Source organism: Lissotriton vulgaris, chromosome 8 (assembly GCF_964263255.1).
Source record: "Lissotriton vulgaris chromosome 8, aLisVul1.2, whole genome shotgun sequence".
In the NCBI taxonomy this organism is placed as follows: domain Eukaryota; kingdom Metazoa; phylum Chordata; class Amphibia; order Caudata; family Salamandridae; genus Lissotriton; species Lissotriton vulgaris.
In genome coordinates, this window is record NC_141696.1 from 545,753,813 (window position 1) to 545,772,915 (window position 19,103).

Genomic DNA, 19,103 nt, shown 5'->3' on the forward strand with positions numbered 1-19,103 from the left:
CCCTTTTATTTTGTCCCAGCATTGGACACGTCTTACAGGAAGTCAGCACTTATTTATCTATTTCTGCAGTGGCTAGACCCTAAAGAGAAAGAATAAAAAGCTGTTCATAACAACATAAGAAACACATGTTGCATTTTTTCTCAAATGCTTATTCCCTTTGTGCAAATCGGAATGCCAAGCTGAATAACTGGGCCACAGATTCTGGCTAATTATCTTTCCCTTGAATGCAAGTAGCAATAAAAACTGCCTAATGCAGGACTAAAGCATTCCTTGCAAGCCTCTAACATCATAACATAACTGAGCTGCTGGTAGCAAGCTAAGCAATACCTTCCCAAAATGAGAAGTACATGTGCTAATCCGCTCAATCAGCGCTCGATCAGGCTCGATCAGGCGAGATATAGAAAAGGTGGAAAGGGTCCAAATGGCTGTCCCTTCCTTTTTAGGGTGGGTCCTTCTGACTATCATAGGATTGCTTGTACGAGTGGCCAGGGTCAGAGAAAAAACTTTCAACCCTTCTCAGTGTTCTATCCAGAAGCAGGCATTTTCTGTGCCTTTAATTTCAGGCTTTTCCCAGCAGTCTCTGTTCTGCCTATGTAAATTAACAAAAGCAGTGCTTATTCATCACTTACTCTAATGTCCTTACTGTCCAGAAAGCTCTGCCTAAGTATGCTTTTTTTCTTTTTCAGTGAAATTCTAAATGTTTTTTCTGCCCAGTCTATGGCAGTAGAATGCTGCTTATGATGCCACATTTTGTTGAATCACCAAGGTACAACTACAGAGGAATATATGAGTCTGAACGACATGGAACTCTTAGCTAACACATCACAATGTGTGATGCTTGCCAACCAAGCACTAGATTCTGGAGCGCTGATGATCAGAACATTCTGCTCCTGAAGGAAAGGAAAGACAGCTTGATGGAAAATAAAGTCTCAGTTTATATTAACGCTCTCTCTCTCCCAATATCTATCTATCTATCTATCTATCTATCTATCTATCTATCTATCTATCTATCTATCTATCTATCTATCTATCTATCTATCTATCTATCTATCTATCTATCTATCTATCTATCTATCTATCTATCTATCTATCTATCTATCTATCTATCTATCTATCTATCTATCTATCTTTATATATGGATACCTGCGTACACATACATATAGATATGCCATGCATTCCTTTAGATTTGTTCCAACCTCTTACCATTTATTTGAGAATCCCTACTTTTCAAGTGACTGCAAATGAAGTCATTTCCGGCACTTTTTGGCCGGTGCAAGGTAACAAAAACACATGCCAACTTTTAATACAAATCATTGGTCTCTTTATTAACGCGCACTGTCAAACATGGGGCTTTCACACGTCAGGTAAACATGATAACCAATACACAACAGAAGCAGATGTAGATTGCTTATCAATGCCAGGATAGAATAGTTGTGAATTGAGTAATAGAAGGGCCCCTGAATTGATACTTATTATATACAGCCTGTAAGATAGTGAAAAATGCAGGCTAGGAAAGGAGATGCAAATATCAATGTATTAGAAAAATACATAAAGAGGAGTGATTTGCTTTTATTCATTCAAGGCTAGAAAAAATCAACATACTATTGCAAGCATTCATACACCACCAAATAGAAATAAACAATTCTGACATTAAACGTAAAGGTGACGATGCATTTGTATCATCACCTTGAGAAGGGTCACCGAGGAATTGAGCCCAGGGCTTCTGCACTTAAACACCAGAAACACTCCACTAAACTAAGATGCCTGTTGGTGCCAACAATTCCCAAAGTTAATGCATGTTCTAGGTGAGCAATCAACAGAATGCAGGGCTCTTATGAAAGCGAGGTCTGTGAATCAACAGATACATCCACATGCCAATTACTTTAGTGTTTTTAAGAGAATTCACTTTCTTGGAATGAGTCTGCATGAAACCATCTTCAGGGCCTGGACAATTTCATGGCAAAACGGCACCTCTCAACATTGCAGCCAAGACAATATAACAACTGTTTCTGCCCGGTTTCATACCGGGGACCTTTCGCGTGTGAGGCGAACGTGATAACCACTACACTACAGAAACAGATGTCTACAGTTGATTCTTCTGTGATGAAACTTCTCAAAACAGGCTATTCCAAGGGCCTCTGGTTTTAGATTTCTTTCATGCAACCTTCCCAGACAGCCCTAGCTGAACGCTTGTATATGCCATGCAAGTTCAGCATTTTTGCAAAATGCTTAAAGAGAAATGTTTCCTATTTGCTCAGGCAGGGCAAGGTTAAAAGCATGAGACTCTAGCAAATATTCATCCACTACTGCAAAGAGAAAATTGATATTGGCTTTGAAATGCATACTTCAATACTACTTTAAAAAAGCACCAATGAAAGGGCTCATCCGGGATTTGAACCCGGGACCTCTCGCACCCAAAGCGAGAATCATACCCCTAGACCAACGAGCCTTCGAAAGGCCCGCACCTCTGAAAAGCTAATACCAGCTCTAAGCACGCAATGAAGATCATGCTGGGGACTTTTTCATGCTTGGTCTGTGAATACACATGAAATTCAGTGTCAACTTACCCTTTCTCAAATGATATCACTATCATTTATAAGTGTCCCCTTTTATTTTGTCCCAGCATTGGACACGTCTTACAGCAAGTCAGCACTTATTTATCTATTTCTGCAGTGGCTAGACCCTAAAGAGAAAGAATAAAAAGCTGTTCATAACAACATAAGAAACACATGTTGCATTTTTTCTCAAATGCTTATTCCCTTTGTGCAAATCGGAATGCCAAGCTGAATAACTGGGCCACAGATTCTGGCTAATTATCTTTCCCTTGAATGCAAGTAGCAATAAAAACTGCCTAATGCAGGACTAAAGCATTCCTTGCAAGCCTCTAACATCATAACATAACTGAGCTGCTGGTAGCAAGCTAAGCAATACCTTCCCAAAATGAGAAGTACATGTGCTAATCCGCTCAATCAGCGCTCGATCAGGCTCGATCAGGCGAGATATAGAAAAGGTGGAAAGGGTCCAAATGGCTGTCCCTTCCTTTTTAGGGTGGGTCCTTCTGACTATCATAGGATTGCTTGTACGAGTGGCCAGGGTCAGAGAAAAAACTTTCAACCCTTCTCAGTGTTCTATCCAGAAGCAGGCATTTTCTGTGCCTTTAATTTCAGGCTTTTCCCAGCAGTCTCTGTTCTGCCTATGTAAATTAACAAAAGCAGTGCTTATTCATCACTTACTCTAATGTCCTTACTGTCCAGAAAGCTCTGCCTAAGTATGCTTTTTTTCTTTTTCAGTGAAATTCTAAATGTTTTTTCTGCCCAGTCTATGGCAGTAGAATGCTGCTTATGATGCCACATTTTGTTGAATCACCAAGGTACAACTACAGAGGAATATATGAGTCTGAACGACATGGAACTCTTAGCTAACACATCACAATGTGTGATGCTTGCCAACCAAGCACTAGATTCTGGAGCGCTGATGATCAGAACATTCTGCTCCTGAAGGAAAGGAAAGACAGCTTGATGGAAAATAAAGTCTCAGTTTATATTAACGCTCTCTCTCTCCCAATATCTATCTATCTATCTATCTATCTATCTATCTATCTATCTATCTATCTATCTATCTATCTATCTATCTATCTATCATCTATCTATCTATCTATCTATCTATCTATCTATCTATCTATCTATCTATCTATCTATCTATCTATCTATCTATCTATCTATCTATCTATCTATCTATCTATCTATCTATCTATCTATCTATCTATCTATCTATCTATCTATCTATCTATCTATCTTTATATATGGATACCTGCGTACACATACATATAGATATGCCATGCATTCCTTTAGATTTGTTCCAACCTCTTACCATTTATTTGAGAATCCCTACTTTTCAAGTGACTGCAAATGAAGTCATTTCCGGCACTTTTTGGCCGGTGCAAGGTAACAAAAACACATGCCAACTTTTAATACAAATCATTGGTCTCTTTATTAACGCGCACTGTCAAACATGGGGCTTTCACACGTCAGGTAAACATGATAACCAATACACAACAGAAGCAGATGTAGATTGCTTATCAATGCCAGGATAGAATAGTTGTGAATTGAGTAATAGAAGGGCCCCTGAATTGATACTTATTATATACAGCCTGTAAGATAGTGAAAAATGCAGGCTAGGAAAGGAGATGCAAATATCAATGTATTAGAAAAATACATAAAGAGGAGTGATTTGCTTTTATTCATTCAAGGCTAGAAAAAATCAACATACTATTGCAAGCATTCATACACCACCAAATAGAAATAAACAATTCTGACATTAAACGTAAAGGTGACGATGCATTTGTATCATCACCTTGAGAAGGGTCACCGAGGAATTGAGCCCAGGGCTTCTGCACTTAAACACCAGAAACACTCCACTAAACTAAGATGCCTGTTGGTGCCAACAATTCCCAAAGTTAATGCATGTTCTAGGTGAGCAATGAACAGAATGCAGGGCTCTTATGAAAGCGAGGTCTGTGAATCAACAGATACATCCACATGCCAATTACTTTAGTGTTTTTAAGAGAATTCACTTTCTTTGAATGAGTCTGCATGAAACCATCTTCAGGGCCTGGACAATTTCATGGCAAAACGGCACCTCTCAACATTGCAGCCAAGACAATATAACAACTGTTTCTGCCCGGTTTCGAACCGGGGACCTTTCGCGTGTGAGGCGAACGTGATAACCACTACACTACAGAAACAGATGTCTACAGTTGATTCTTCTGTGATGAAACTTCTCAAAACAGGCTATTCCAAGGGCCTCTGGTTTTAGATTTCTTTCATGCAACCTTCCCAGACAGCCCTAGCTGAACGCTTGTATATGCCATGCAAGTTCAGCATTTTTGCAAAATGCTTAAAGAGAAATGTTTCCTATTTGCTCAGGCAGGGCAAGGTTAAAAGCATGAGACTCTAGCAAATATTCATCCACTACTGCAAAGAGAAAATTAATATTGGCTTTGAAATGCATACTTCAATACTACTTTAAAAAAGCACCAATGGAAGGGCTCGTCCGGGATTTGAACCCGGGACCTCTCGCACCCAAAGCGAGAATCATACCCCTAGACCAACGAGCCTTCGAAAGGCCTGCACCTCTGAAAAGCTAATACCAGCTCTAAGCACGCAATGAAGATCATGCTGGGGACTTTTTCATGCTTGGTCTGTGAATACACATGAAATTCAGTGTCAACTTACCCTTTCTCAAATGATATCACTATCATTTATAAGTGTCCCCTTTTATTTTGTCCCAGCATTGGACACGTCTTACAGGAAGTCAGCACTTATTTATCTATTTCTGCAGTGGCTAGACCCTAAAGAGAAAGAATAAAAAGCTGTTCATAACAACATAAGAAACACATGTTGCATTTTTTCTCAAATGCTTATTCCCTTTGTGCAAATCGGAATGCCAAGCTGAATAACTGGGTCACAGATTCTGGCTAATTATCTTTCCCTTGAATGCAAGTAGCAATAAAAACTGCCTAATGCAGGACTAAAGCATTCCTTGCAAGCCTCTAACATCATAACATAACTGAGCTGCTGGTAGCAAGCTAAGCAATACCTTCCCAAAATGAGAAGTACATGTGCTAATCCGCTCAATCAGCGCTCGATCAGGCGAGATATAGAAAAGGTGGAAAGGGTCCAAATGGCTGTCCCTTCCTTTTTAGGGTGGGTCCTTCTGACTATCATAGGATTGCTTGTATAAGTGGCCAGGGTCAGAGAAAAAACTTTCAACCCTTCTCAGTGTTCTATCCAGAAGCAGGCATTTTCTGTGCCTTTAATTTCAGGCTTTTCCCAGCAGTCTCTGTTCTGCCTATGTAAATTAACAAAAGCAGTGCTTATTCATCACTTACTCTAATGTCCTTACTGTCCAGAAAGCTCTGCCTAAGTATGCTTTTTTTCTTTTTCAGTGAAATTCTAAATGTTTTTTTCTGCCCAGTCTATGGCAGTAGAATGCTGCTTATGATGCCACATTTTGTTGAATCACCAAGGTACAACTACAGAGGAATATATGAGTCTGAACGACATGGAACTCTTAGCTAACACATCACAATGTGTGATGCTTGCCAACCAAGCACTAGATTCTGGAGCGCTGATGATCAGAACATACTGCTCCTGAAGGAAAGGAAAGACAGCTTGATGGAAAATAAAGTCTCAGTTTATATTAACGCTCTCTCTCTCCCAATATCTATCTATCTATCTATCTATCTATCTATCTATCTATCTATCTATCTATCTATCTATCTATCTATCTATCTATCTATCTATCTATCTATCTATCTATCTATCTATCTATCTATCTATCCATCCATCTATCCATCCATCCATCTATCTATCTATCTATCTATCTATCTATCTATCTATCTATCTATCTATCTATCTATCTATCTATCTATCTATCTATCTATCTATCTATCTATCTATCTATCTATCTATCTATCTATCTTTATATATGGATACCTGCGTACACATACATATAGATATGCCATGCATTCCTTTAGATTTGTTCCAACCTCTTACCATTTATTTGAGAATCCCTACTTTTCAAGTGACTGCAAATGAAGTCATTTCCGGCACTTTTTGGCCGGTGCAAGGTAACAAAAACACATGACAACTTTTAATAAAAATCATTGGTCTCTTTATTAACGCGCACTGTCAAACATGGGGCTTTCACACGTCAGGTAAACATGATAACCAATATACAACAGAAGCAGATGTAGATTGCTTATCAATGCCGGGATAGAACAGTTGTGAATTGAGTAGAAGAAGGGCCCCTGAATTGATACTTATTATATACAGCCTGTAAGATAGTGAAAAATGCAGGCTAGGAAAGGAGATGCAAATATCAATGTATTAGAAAAATACATAAAGAGGAGTGATTTGCTTTTATTCATTCAAGGCTAGAAAAAATCAACATACTATTGCAAGCATTCATACACCACCAAATAGAAATAAACAATTCTGACATTAAACGTAAAGGTGACGATGCATTTGTATCATCACCTTGAGAAGGGTCACCGAGGAATTGAGCCCAGGGCTTCTGCACTTAAACACCAGAAACACTCCACTAAACTAAGATGCCTGTTGGTGCCAACAATTCCCAAAGTTAATGCATGTTCTAGGTGAGCAATGAACAGAATGCAGGGCTCTTTTCAAAGCGAGGTCTGTGAATCAACAGATACATCCACATGCCAATTACTTTAGTGTTTTTAAGAGAATTCACTTTCTTGGAACGAGTCTGCATGAAACCATCTTCAGGGCCTGGACAATTTCATGGCAAAACGGCACCTCTCAACATTGCAGCCAAGACAATATAACAACTGCTTCTGCCCGGTTTCGAACCGGGGACCTTTCGCGTGTGAGGTAAACGTGATAACCACTACACTACAGAAACAGATGTCTACAGTTGATTCTTCTGTGATGAAACTTCTCAAAACAGGCTATTCCAAGGGCCTCTGGTTTTAGATTTCTTTCATGCAACCTTCCCAGACAGCCCTAGCTGAACGCTTGTATATGCCATGCAAGTTCAGCATTTTTGCAAAATGCTTAAAGAGAAATGTTTCCTATTTGCTCAGGCAGGGCAAGGTTAAAAGCATGAGACTCTAGCAAATATTCATCCACTACTGCAAAGAGAAAATTGATATTGGCTTTGAAATGCATACTTCAATACTACTTTAAAAAAGCACCAATGAAAGGGCTCGTCCGGGATTTGAACCCGGGACCTCTCGCACCCAAAGCGAGAATCATACCCCTAGACCAACGAGCCTTCGAAAGGCCTGCACCTCTGAAAAGCTAATACCAGCTCTAAGCACGCAATGAAGATCATGCTGGGGACTTTTTCATGCTTGGTCTGTGAATACACATGAAATTCAGTGTCAACTTACCCTTTCTCAAATGATATCACTATCATTTATAAGTGTCCCCTTTTATTTTGTCCCAGCATTGGACACGTCTTACAGGAAGTCAGCACTTATTTATCTATTTCTGCAGTGGCTAGACCCTAAAGAGAAAGAATAAAAAGCTGTTCATAACAACATAAGAAACACATGTTGCATTTTTTCTCAAATGCTTATTCCCTTTGTGCAAATCGGAATGCCAAGCTGAATAACTGGGTCACAGATTCTGGCTAATTATCTTTCCCTTGAATGCAAGTAGCAATAAAAACTGCCTAATGCAGGACTAAAGCATTCCTTGCAAGCCTCTAACATCATAACATAACTGAGCTGCTGGTAGCAAGCTAAGCAATACCTTCCCAAAATGAGAAGTACATGTGCTAATCCGCTCAATCAGGCTCGATCAGGCGAGATATAGAAAAGGTGGAAAGGGTCCAAATGGCTGTCCCTTCCTTTTTAGGGTGGGTCCTTCTGACTATCATAGGATTGCTTGTATAAGTGGCCAGGGTCAGAGAAAAGACTTTCAACCCTTCTCAGTGTTCTATCCAGAAGCAGGCCTTTTCTGTGCCTTTAATTTCAGGCTTTTCCCAGCAGTCTCTGTTCTGCCTATGTAAATTAACAAAAGCAGTGCTTATTCATCACTTACTCTAATGTCCTTACTGTCCAGAAAGCTCTGCCTAAGTATGCTTTTTTTCTTTTTCAGTGAAATTCTAAATGTTTTTTCTGCCCAGTCTATGGCAGTAGAATGCTGCTTATGATGCCACATTTTGTTGAATCACCAAGGTACAACTACAGAGGAATATATGAGTCTGAACGACATGGAACTCTTAGCTAACACATCACAATGTGTGATGCTTGCCAACCAAGCACTAGATTCTGGAGCGCTGATGATCAGAACATTCTGCTCCTGAAGGAAAGGAAAGACAGCTTGATGGAAAATAAAGTCTCAGTTTATATTAACGCTCTCTCTCTCCCAATATCTATCTATCTATCTATCTATCTATCTATCTATCTATCTATCTATCTATCTATCTATCTATCTATCTATCTATCTATCTATCTATCTATCTATCTATCTATCTATCTATCTATCTATCTTTATATATGGATACCTGCGTACACATACATATAGATATGCCATGCATTCCTTTAGATTTGTTCCAACCTCTTACCATTTATTTGAGAATCCCTACTTTTCAAGTGACTGCAAATGAAGTCATTTCCGGCACTTTTTGGCCGGTGCAAGGTAACAAAAACACATGCCAACTTTTAATACAAATCATTGGTCTCTTTATTAACGCGCACTGTCAAACATGGGGCTTTCACACGTCAGGTAAACATGATAACCAATACACAACAGAAGCAGATGTAGATTGCTTATCAATGCCAGGATAGAATAGTTGTGAATTGAGTAATAGAAGGGCCCCTGAATTGATACTTATTATATACAGCCTGTAAGATAGTGAAAAATGCAGGCTAGGAAAGGAGATGCAAATATCAATGTATTAGAAAAATACATAAAGAGGAGTGATTTGCTTTTATTCATTCAAGGCTAGAAAAAATCAACATACTATTGCAAGCATTCATACACCACCAAATAGAAATAAACAATTCTGACATTAAACGTAAAGGTGACAATGCATTTGTATCATCACCTTGAGAAGGGTCACCGAGGAATTGAGCCCAGGGCTTCTGCACTTAAACACCAGAAACACTCCACTAAACTAAGATGCCTGTTGGTGCCAACAATTCCCAAAGTTAATGCATGTTCTAGGTGAGCAATGAACAGAATGCAGGGCTCTTATGAAAGCGAGGTCTGTGAATCAACAGATACATCCACATGCCAATTACTTTAGTGTTTTTAAGAGAATTCACTTTCTTGGAATGAGTCTGCATGAAACCATCTTCAGGGCCTGGACAATTTCATGGCAAAATGGCACCTCTCAACATTGCAACCAAGACAATATAACAACTGTTTCTGCCCGGTTTCGAACCGGGGACCTTTCGCGTGTGAGGCGAACGTGATAACCACTACACTACAGAAACAGATGTCTACAGTTGATTCTTCTGTGATGAAACTTCTCAAAACAGGCTATTCCAAGGGCCTCTGGTTTTAGATTTCTTTCATGCAACCTTCCCAGACAGCCCTAGCTGAACGCTTGTATATGCCATGCAAGTTCAGCATTTTTGCAAAATTCTTAAAGAGAAATGTTTCCTATTTGCTCAGGCAGGGCAAGGTTAAAAGCATGAGACTCTAGCAAATATTCATCCACTACTGCAAAGAGAAAATTGATATTGGCTTTGAAATGCATACTTCAATACTACTTTAAAAAAGCACCAATGAAAGGGCTCGTCCGGGATTTGAACCCGGGACCTCTCGCACCCAAAGCGAGAATCATACCCCTAGACCAACGAGCCTTCGAAAGGCCTGCACCTCTGAAAAGCTAATACCAGCTCTAAGCACGCAATGAAGATCATGCTGGGGACTTTTTCATGCTTGGTCTGTGAATACACATGAAATTCAGTGTCAACTTACCCTTTCTCAAATGATATCACTATCATTTATAAGTGTCCCCTTTTATTTTGTCCCAGCATTGGACACGTCTTACAGGAAGTCAGCACTTATTTATCTATTTCTGCAGTGGCTAGACCCTAAAGAGAAAGAATAAAAAGCTGTTCATAACAACATAAGAAACACATGTTGCATTTTTTCTCAAATGCTTATTCCCTTTGTGCAAATCGGAATGCCAAGCTGAATAACTGGGTCACAGATTCTGGCTAATTATCTTTCCCTTGAATGCAAGTAGCAATAAAAACTGCCTAATGCAGGACTAAAGCATTCCTTGCAAGCCTCTAACATCATAACATAACTGAGCTGCTGGTAGCAAGCTAAGCAATACCTTCCCAAAATGAGAAGTACATGTGCTAATCCGCTCAATCAGCGCTCGATCAGGCTCGATCAGGCGAGATATAGAAAAGGTGGAAAGGGTCCAAATGGCTGTCCCTTCCTTTTTAGGGTGGGTCCTTCTGACTATCATAGGATTGCTTGTACGAGTGGCCAGGGTCAGAGAAAAAACTTTCAACCCTTCTCAGTGTTCTATCCAGAAGCAGGCATTTTCTGTGCCTTTAATTTCAGGCTTTTCCCAGCAGTCTCTGTTCTGCCTATGTAAATTAACAAAAGCAGTGCTTATTCATCACTTACTCTAATGTCCTTACTGTCCAGAAAGCTCTGCCTAAGTATGCTTTTTTTCTTTTTCAGTGAAATTCTAAATGTTTTTTCTGCCCAGTCTATGGCAGTAGAATGCTGCTTATGATGCCACATTTTGTTGAATCACCAAGGTACAACTACAGAGGAATATATGAGTCTGAACGACATGGAACTCTTAGCTAACACATCACAATGTGTGATGCTTGCCAACCAAGCACTAGATTCTGGAGCGCTGATGATCAGAACATTCTGCTCCTGAAGGAAAGGAAAGACAGCTTGATGGAAAATAAAGTCTCAGTTTATATTAACGCTCTCTCTCTCCCAATATCTATCTATCTATCTATCTATCTATCTATCTATCTATCTATCTATCTATCTATCTATCTATCTATCTATCTATCTATCTATCTATCTATCTATCTATCTATCTATCTATCTATCTATCTATCTATCTATCTATCTATCTATCTATCTATCTATCTATCTATCTATCTATCTTTATATATGGATACCTGCGTACACATACATATAGATATGCCATGCATTCCTTTAGATTTGTTCCAACCTCTTACCATTTATTTGAGAATCCCTACTTTTCAAGTGACTGCAAATGAAGTCATTTCCGGCACTTTTTGGCCGGTGCAAGGTAACAAAAACACATGCCAACTTTTAATACAAATCATTGGTCTCTTTATTAACGCGCACTGTCAAACATGGGGCTTTCACACGTCAGGTAAACATGATAACCAATACACAACAGAAGCAGATGTAGATTGCTTATCAATGCCAGGATAGAATAGTTGTGAATTGAGTAATAGAAGGGCCCCTGAATTGATACTTATTATATACAGCCTGTAAGATAGTGAAAAATGCAGGCTAGGAAAGGAGATGCAAATATCAATGTATTAGAAAAATACATAAAGAGGAGTGATTTGCTTTTATTCATTCAAGGCTAGAAAAAATCAACATACTATTGCAAGCATTCATACACCACCAAATAGAAATAAACAATTCTGACATTAAACGTAAAGGTGACGATGCATTTGTATCATCACCTTGAGAAGGGTCACCGAGGAATTGAGCCCAGGGCTTCTGCACTTAAACACCAGAAACACTCCACTAAACTAAGATGCCTGTTGGTGCCAACAATTCCCAAAGTTAATGCATGTTCTAGGTGAGCAATGAACAGAATGCAGGGCTCTTATGAAAGCGAGGTCTGTGAATCAACAGATACATCCACATGCCAATTACTTTAGTGTTTTTAAGAGAATTCACTTTCTTGGAATGAGTCTGCATGAAACCATCTTCAGGGCCTGGACAATTTCATGGCAAAATGGCACCTCTCAACATTGCAGCCAAGACAATATAACAACTGTTTCTGCCCGGTTTCGAACCGGGGACCTTTCGCGTGTGAGGCGAACGTGATAACCACTACACTACAGAAACAGATGTCTACAGTTGATTCTTCTGTGATGAAACTTCTCAAAACAGGCTATTCCAAGGGCCTCTGGTTTTAGATTTCTTTCATGCAACCTTCCCAGACAGCCCTAGCTGAACGCTTGTATATGCCATGCAAGTTCAGCATTTTTGCAAAATTCTTAAAGAGAAATGTTTCCTATTTGCTCAGGCAGGGCAAGGTTAAAAGCATGAGACTCTAGCAAATATTCATCCACTACTGCAAAGAGAAAATTGATATTGGCTTTGAAATGCATACTTCAATACTACTTTAAAAAAGCACCAATGAAAGGGCTCGTCCGGGATTTGAACCCGGGACCTCTCGCACCCAAAGCGAGAATCATACCCCTAGACCAACGAGCCTTCGAAAGGCCTGCACCTCTGAAAAGCTAATACCAGCTCTAAGCACGCAATGAAGATCATGCTGGGGACTTTTTCATGCTTGGTCTGTGAATACACATGAAATTCAGTGTCAACTTACCCTTTCTCAAATGATATCACTATCATTTATAAGTGTCCCCTTTTATTTTGTCCCAGCATTGGACACGTCTTACAGGAAGTCAGCACTTATTTATCTATTTCTGCAGTGGCTAGACCCTAAAGAGAAAGAATAAAAAGCTGTTCATAACAACATAAGAAACACATGTTGCATTTTTTCTCAAATGCTTATTCCCTTTGTGCAAATCGGAATGCCAAGCTGAATAACTGGGTCACAGATTCTGGCTAATTATCTTTCCCTTGAATGCAAGTAGCAATAAAAACTGCCTAATGCAGGACTAAAGCATTCCTTGCAAGCCTCTAACATCATAACATAACTGAGCTGCTGGTAGCAAGCTAAGCAATACCTTCCCAAAATGAGAAGTACATGTGCTAATCCGCTCAATCAGCGCTCGATCAGGCTCGATCAGGCGAGATATAGAAAAGGTGGAAAGGGTCCAAATGGCTGTCCCTTCCTTTTTAGGGTGGGTCCTTCTGACTATCATAGGATTGCTTGTACGAGTGGCCAGGGTCAGAGAAAAAACTTTCAACCCTTCTCAGTGTTCTATCCAGAAGCAGGCATTTTCTGTGCCTTTAATTTCAGGCTTTTCCCAGCAGTCTCTGTTCTGCCTATGTAAATTAACAAAAGCAGTGCTTATTCATCACTTACTCTAATGTCCTTACTGTCCAGAAAGCTCTGCCTAAGTATGCTTTTTTTCTTTTTCAGTGAAATTCTAAATGTTTTTTCAGCCCAGTCTATGGCAGTAGAATGCTGCTTATGATGCCACATTTTGTTGAATCACCAAGGTACAACTACAGAGGAATATATGAGTCTGAACGACATGGAACTCTTAGCTAACACATCACAATGTGTGATGCTTGCCAACCAAGCACTAGATTCTGGAGCGCTGATGATCAGAACATTCTGCTCCTGAAGGAAAGGAAAGACAGCTTGATGGAAAATAAAGTCTCAGTTTATATTAACGCTCTCTCTCTCCCAATATCTATCTATCTATCTATCTATCTATCTATCTATCTATCTATCTATCTATCTATCTATCTATCTATCTATCTATCTATCTATCTATCTATCTATCTATCTATCTATCTATCTATCTATCTATCTATCTATCTATCTATCTATCTATCTATCTATCTATCTATCTATCTATCTATCTATCTATCTATCTATCTATCTATCTATCTTTATATATGGATACCTGCGTACACATACATATAGATATGCCATGCATTCCTTTAGATTTGTTCCAACCTCTTACCATTTATTTGAGAATCCCTACTTTTCAAGTGACTGCAAATGAAGTCATTTCCGGCACTTTTTGGCCGGTGCAAGGTAACAAAAACACATGCCAACTTTTAATACAAATCATTGGTCTCTTTATTAACGCGCACTGTCAAACATGGGGCTTTCACACGTCAGGTAAACATGATAACCAATACACAACAGAAGCAGATGTAGATTGCTTATCAATGCCAGGATAGAATAGTTGTGAATTGAGTAATAGAAGGGCCCCTGAATTGATACTTATTATATACAGCCTGTAAGATAGTGAAAAATGCAGGCTAGGAAAGGAGATGCAAATATCAATGTATTAGAAAAATACATAAAGAGGAGTGATTTGCTTTTATTCATTCAAGGCTAGAAAAAATCAACATACTATTGCAAGCATTCATACACCACCAAATAGAAATAAACAATTCTGACATTAAACGTAAAGGTGACGATGCATTTGTATCATCACCTTGAGAAGGGTCACCGAGGAATTGAGCCCAGGGCTTCTGCACTTAAACACCAGAAACACTCCACTAAACTAAGATGCCTGTTGGTGCCAACAATTCCCAAAGTTAATGCATGTTCTAGGTGAGCAATGAACAGAATGCAGGGCTCTTATGAAAGCGAGGTCTGTGAATCAACAGATACATCCACATGCCAATTACTTTAGTGTTTTTAAGAGAATTCACTTTCTTGGAATGAGTCTGCATGAAACCATCTTCAGGGCCTGGACAATTTCATGGCAAAACGGCACCTCTCAACATTGCAGCCAAGACAATATAACAACTGTTTCTGCCCGGTTTCATACCGGGGACCTTTCGCGTGTGAGGCGAACGTGATAACCACTACACTACAGAAACAGATGTCTACAGTTGATTCTTCTGTGATGAAACTTCTCAAAACAGGCTATTCCAAGGGCCTCTGGTTTTAGATTTCTTTCATGCAACCTTCCCAGACAGCCCTAGCTGAACGCTTGTATATGCCATGCAAGTTCAGCATTTTTGCAAAATGCTTAAAGAGAAATGTTTCCTATTTGCTCAGGCAGGGCAAGGTTAAAAGCATGAGACTCTAGCAAATATTCATCCACTACTGCAAAGAGAAAATTGATATTGGCTTTGAAATGCATACTTCAATACTACTTTAAAAAAGCACCAATGAAAGGGCTCATCCGGGATTTGAACCCGGGACCTCTCGCACCCAAAGCGAGAATCATACCCCTAGACCAACGAGCCTTCGAAAGGCCCGCACCTCTGAAAAGCTAATACCAGCTCTAAGCACGCAATGAAGATCATGCTGGGGACTTTTTCATGCTTGGTCTGTGAATACACATGAAATTCAGTGTCAACTTACCCTTTCTCAAATGATATCACTATCATTTATAAGTGTCCCCTTTTATTTTGTCCCAGCATTGGACACGTCTTACAGCAAGTCAGCACTTATTTATCTATTTCTGCAGTGGCTAGACCCTAAAGAGAAAGAATAAAAAGCTGTTCATAACAACATAAGAAACACATGTTGCATTTTTTCTAAAATGCTTATTCCCTTTGTGCAAATCGGAATGCCAAGCTGAATAACTGGGCCACAGATTCTGGCTAATTATCTTTCCCTTGAATGCAAGTAGCAATAAAAACTGCCTAATGCAGGACTAAAGCATTCCTTGCAAGCCTCTAACATCATAACATAACTGAGCTGCTGGTAGCAAGCTAAGCAATACCTTCCCAAAATGAGAAGTACATGTGCTAATCCGCTCAATCAGCGCTCGATCAGGCGAGATCAGGCGAGATATAGAAAAGGTGGAAAGGGTCCAAATGGCTGTCCCTTCCTTTTTAGGGTGGGTCCTTCTGACTATCATAGGATTGCTTGTACGAGTGGCCAGGGTCAGAGAAAAAACTTTCAACCCTTCTCAGTGTTCTATCCAGAAGCAGGCATTTTCTGTGACTTTAATTTCAGGCTTTTCCCAGCAGTCTCTGTTCTGCCTATGTAAATAACAAAAGCAGTGCTTATTCATCACTTACTCTAATGTCCTTACTGTCCAGAAAGCTCTGCCTAAGTATGCTTTTTTTCTTTTTCTGTGAAATTCTAAATGTTTTTTCTGCCCAGTCTATGGCAGTAGAATGCTGCTTATGATGCCACATTTTGTTGAATCACCAAGGTACAACTACAGAGGAATATATGAGTCTGAACGACATGGAACTCTTAGCTAACACATCACAATGTGTGATGCTTGCCAACCAAGCACTAGATTCTGGAGCGCTGATGATCAGAACATTCTGCTCCTGAAGGAAAGGAAAGACAGCTTGATGGAAAATAAAGTCTCAGTTTATATTAACGCTCTCTCTCTCCGAATATCTATCTATCTATCTATCTATCTATCTATCTATCTATCTATCTATCTATCTATCTATCTATCTATCTATCTATCTATCTATCTATCTATCTATCTATCTATCTATCTATCTATCTATCTTTCTATCTATCTATCTATCTATCTATCTTTATATATGGATACCTGCGTACACATACATATAGATATGCCATGCATTCCTTTAGATTTGTTCCAACCTCTTACCATTTATTTGAGAATCCCTACTTTTCAAGTGACTGCAAATGAAGTCATTTCCGGCACTTTTTGGCCGGTGCAAGGTAACAAAAACACATGCCAACTTTTAATACAAATCATTGGTCTCTTTATTAACGCGCACTGTCAAACATGGGGCTTTCACACGTCAGGTAAACATGATAACCAATACACAACAGAAGCAGATGTAGATTGCTTATCAATGCCAGGATAGAATAGTTGTGAATTGAGTAATAGAAGGGCCCCTGAATTGATACTTATTATATACAGCCTGTAAGATAGTGAAAAATGCAGGCTAGGAAAGGAGATGCAAATATCAATGTATTAGAAAAATACATAAAGAGGAGTGATTTGCTTTTATTCATTCAAGGCTAGAAAAAATCAACATACTATTGCAAGCATTCATACACCACCAAATAGAAATAAACAATTCTGACATTAAACGTAAAGGTGACGATGCATTTGTATCATCACCTTGAGAAGGGTCAACGAGGAATTGAGCCCAGGGCTTCTGCACTTAAACACCAGAAACACTCCACTAAACTAAGATGCCTGTTGGTGCCAACAATTCCCAAAGTTAATGCATGTTCTAGGTGAGCAATGAACAGAATGCAGGGCTCTTATGAAAGCGAGGTCTGTGAATCAACAGATACATCCACATGCCAATTACTTTAGTGTTTTTAAGAGAATTCACTTTCTTGGAATGAGTCTGCATGAAACCATCTTCAGGGCCTGGACAATTTCATGGCAAAACGGCACCTCTCAACATTGCAGCCAAGACAATATAACAACTGTTTCTGCCCGGTTTCGAACCGGGGACCTTTCGCGTGTGAGGCGAACGTGATAACCACTACACTACAGAAACAGATGTCTACAGTTGATTCTTCTGTGATGAAACTTCTCAAAACAGGCTATTCCAAGGGCCTCTGGTTTTAGATTTCTTTCATGCAACCTTCCCAGACAGCCCTAGCTGAACGCTTGTATATGCCATGCAAGTTCAGCATTTTTGCAAAATGCTTAAAGAGAAATGTTTCCTATTTGCTCAGGCAGGGCAAGGTTAAAAGCATGAGACTCTAGCAAATATTCATCCACTACTGCAAAGAGAAAATTGATATTGGCTTTGAAATGCATACTTCAATACTACTTTAAAAAAGCACCAATGAAAGGGCTCGTCCGGGATTTGAACCCGGGACCTCTCGCACCCAAAGCGAGAATCATACCCCTAGACCAACGAGCCTTCGAAAGGCCTGCACCTCTGAAAAGCTAATACCAGCTCTAAGCACGCAATGAAGATCATGCTGGGGACTTTTTCATGCTTGGTCTGTGAATACACATGAAATTCAGTGTCAACTTACCCTTTCTCAAATGATATCACTATCATTTATAAGTGTCCCCTTTTATTTTGTCCCAGCATTGGACACGTCTTACAGGAAGTCAGCACTTATTTATCTATTTCTGCAGTGGCTAGACCCTAAAGAGAAAGAATAAAAAGCTGTTCATAACAACATAAGAAACACATGTTGCATTTTTTCTCAAATGCTTATTCCCTTTGTGCAAATCGGAATGCCAAGCTGAATAACTGGGTCACAGATTCTGGCTAATTATCTTTCCCTTGAATGCAAGTAGCAATAAAAACTGCCTAATGCAGGACTAAAGCATTCCTTGCAAGCCTCTAACATCATAACATAACTGAGCTGCTGGTAGCAAGCTAAGCAATACCTTCCCAAAATGAGAAGTACATGTGCTAATCCGCTCAATCAGCGCTCGATCAGGCGAGATATAGAAAAGGTGGAAAGGGTCCAAATGGCTGTCCCTTCCTTTTTAGGGTGGGTCCTTCTGACTATCATAGGATTGCTTGTATAAGTGGCCAGGGTCAGAGAAAAAACTTTCAACCCTTCTCAGTGTTCTATCCAGAAGCAGGCATTTTCTGTGCCTTTAATTTCAGGCTTTTCCCAGCAGTCTCTGTTCTGCCTATGTAAATTAACAAAAGCAGTGCTTATTCATCACTTACTCTAATGTCCTTACTGTCCAGAAAGCTCTGCCTAAGTATGCTTTTTTTCTTTTTCAGTGAAATTCTAAATGTTTTTTCTGCCCAGTCTATGGCAGTAGAATGCTGCTTATGATGCCACATTTTGTTGAATCACCAAGGTACAACTACAGA

At 39.5% G+C, this 19,103-nt stretch overlaps 11 non-coding genes across 11 annotated transcripts; all 11 read right to left on the minus strand.

The window, feature by feature from the left end:
* Positions 1–2,377: 2,377 nt before the first annotated feature.
* TRNAP-UGG (transfer RNA proline (anticodon UGG)) lies at positions 2,378–2,449 on the minus strand. The gene has a single exon. It is a non-coding gene; the product is annotated as a tRNA-Pro (tRNA).
* A 2,222-nt stretch (positions 2,450–4,671) lies between these two features.
* TRNAV-CAC (transfer RNA valine (anticodon CAC)) lies at positions 4,672–4,744 on the minus strand. Its single transcript has one exon. It is a non-coding gene; the product is annotated as a tRNA-Val (tRNA).
* Positions 4,745–5,044: 300 nt separating this feature from the next.
* On the minus strand, positions 5,045–5,116 carry TRNAP-UGG (transfer RNA proline (anticodon UGG)). The gene has a single exon. It is a non-coding gene; the product is annotated as a tRNA-Pro (tRNA).
* Positions 5,117–7,731: 2,615 nt separating this feature from the next.
* On the minus strand, positions 7,732–7,803 carry TRNAP-UGG (transfer RNA proline (anticodon UGG)). Its single transcript has one exon. It is a non-coding gene; the product is annotated as a tRNA-Pro (tRNA).
* Positions 7,804–9,903: 2,100 nt separating this feature from the next.
* Positions 9,904–9,976, minus strand: TRNAV-CAC (transfer RNA valine (anticodon CAC)). Its single transcript has one exon. It is a non-coding gene; the product is annotated as a tRNA-Val (tRNA).
* Positions 9,977–10,276: 300 nt separating this feature from the next.
* Positions 10,277–10,348, minus strand: TRNAP-UGG (transfer RNA proline (anticodon UGG)). Its single transcript has one exon. It is a non-coding gene; the product is annotated as a tRNA-Pro (tRNA).
* Positions 10,349–12,511: 2,163 nt separating this feature from the next.
* TRNAV-CAC (transfer RNA valine (anticodon CAC)) lies at positions 12,512–12,584 on the minus strand. The gene has a single exon. It is a non-coding gene; the product is annotated as a tRNA-Val (tRNA).
* Positions 12,585–12,884: 300 nt separating this feature from the next.
* On the minus strand, positions 12,885–12,956 carry TRNAP-UGG (transfer RNA proline (anticodon UGG)). Its single transcript has one exon. It is a non-coding gene; the product is annotated as a tRNA-Pro (tRNA).
* Positions 12,957–15,524: 2,568 nt separating this feature from the next.
* TRNAP-UGG (transfer RNA proline (anticodon UGG)) lies at positions 15,525–15,596 on the minus strand. The gene has a single exon. It is a non-coding gene; the product is annotated as a tRNA-Pro (tRNA).
* A 2,138-nt stretch (positions 15,597–17,734) lies between these two features.
* On the minus strand, positions 17,735–17,807 carry TRNAV-CAC (transfer RNA valine (anticodon CAC)). Its single transcript has one exon. It is a non-coding gene; the product is annotated as a tRNA-Val (tRNA).
* A 300-nt stretch (positions 17,808–18,107) lies between these two features.
* TRNAP-UGG (transfer RNA proline (anticodon UGG)) lies at positions 18,108–18,179 on the minus strand. Its single transcript has one exon. It is a non-coding gene; the product is annotated as a tRNA-Pro (tRNA).
* Between the last annotated feature and the right edge of the window lie 924 nt (positions 18,180–19,103).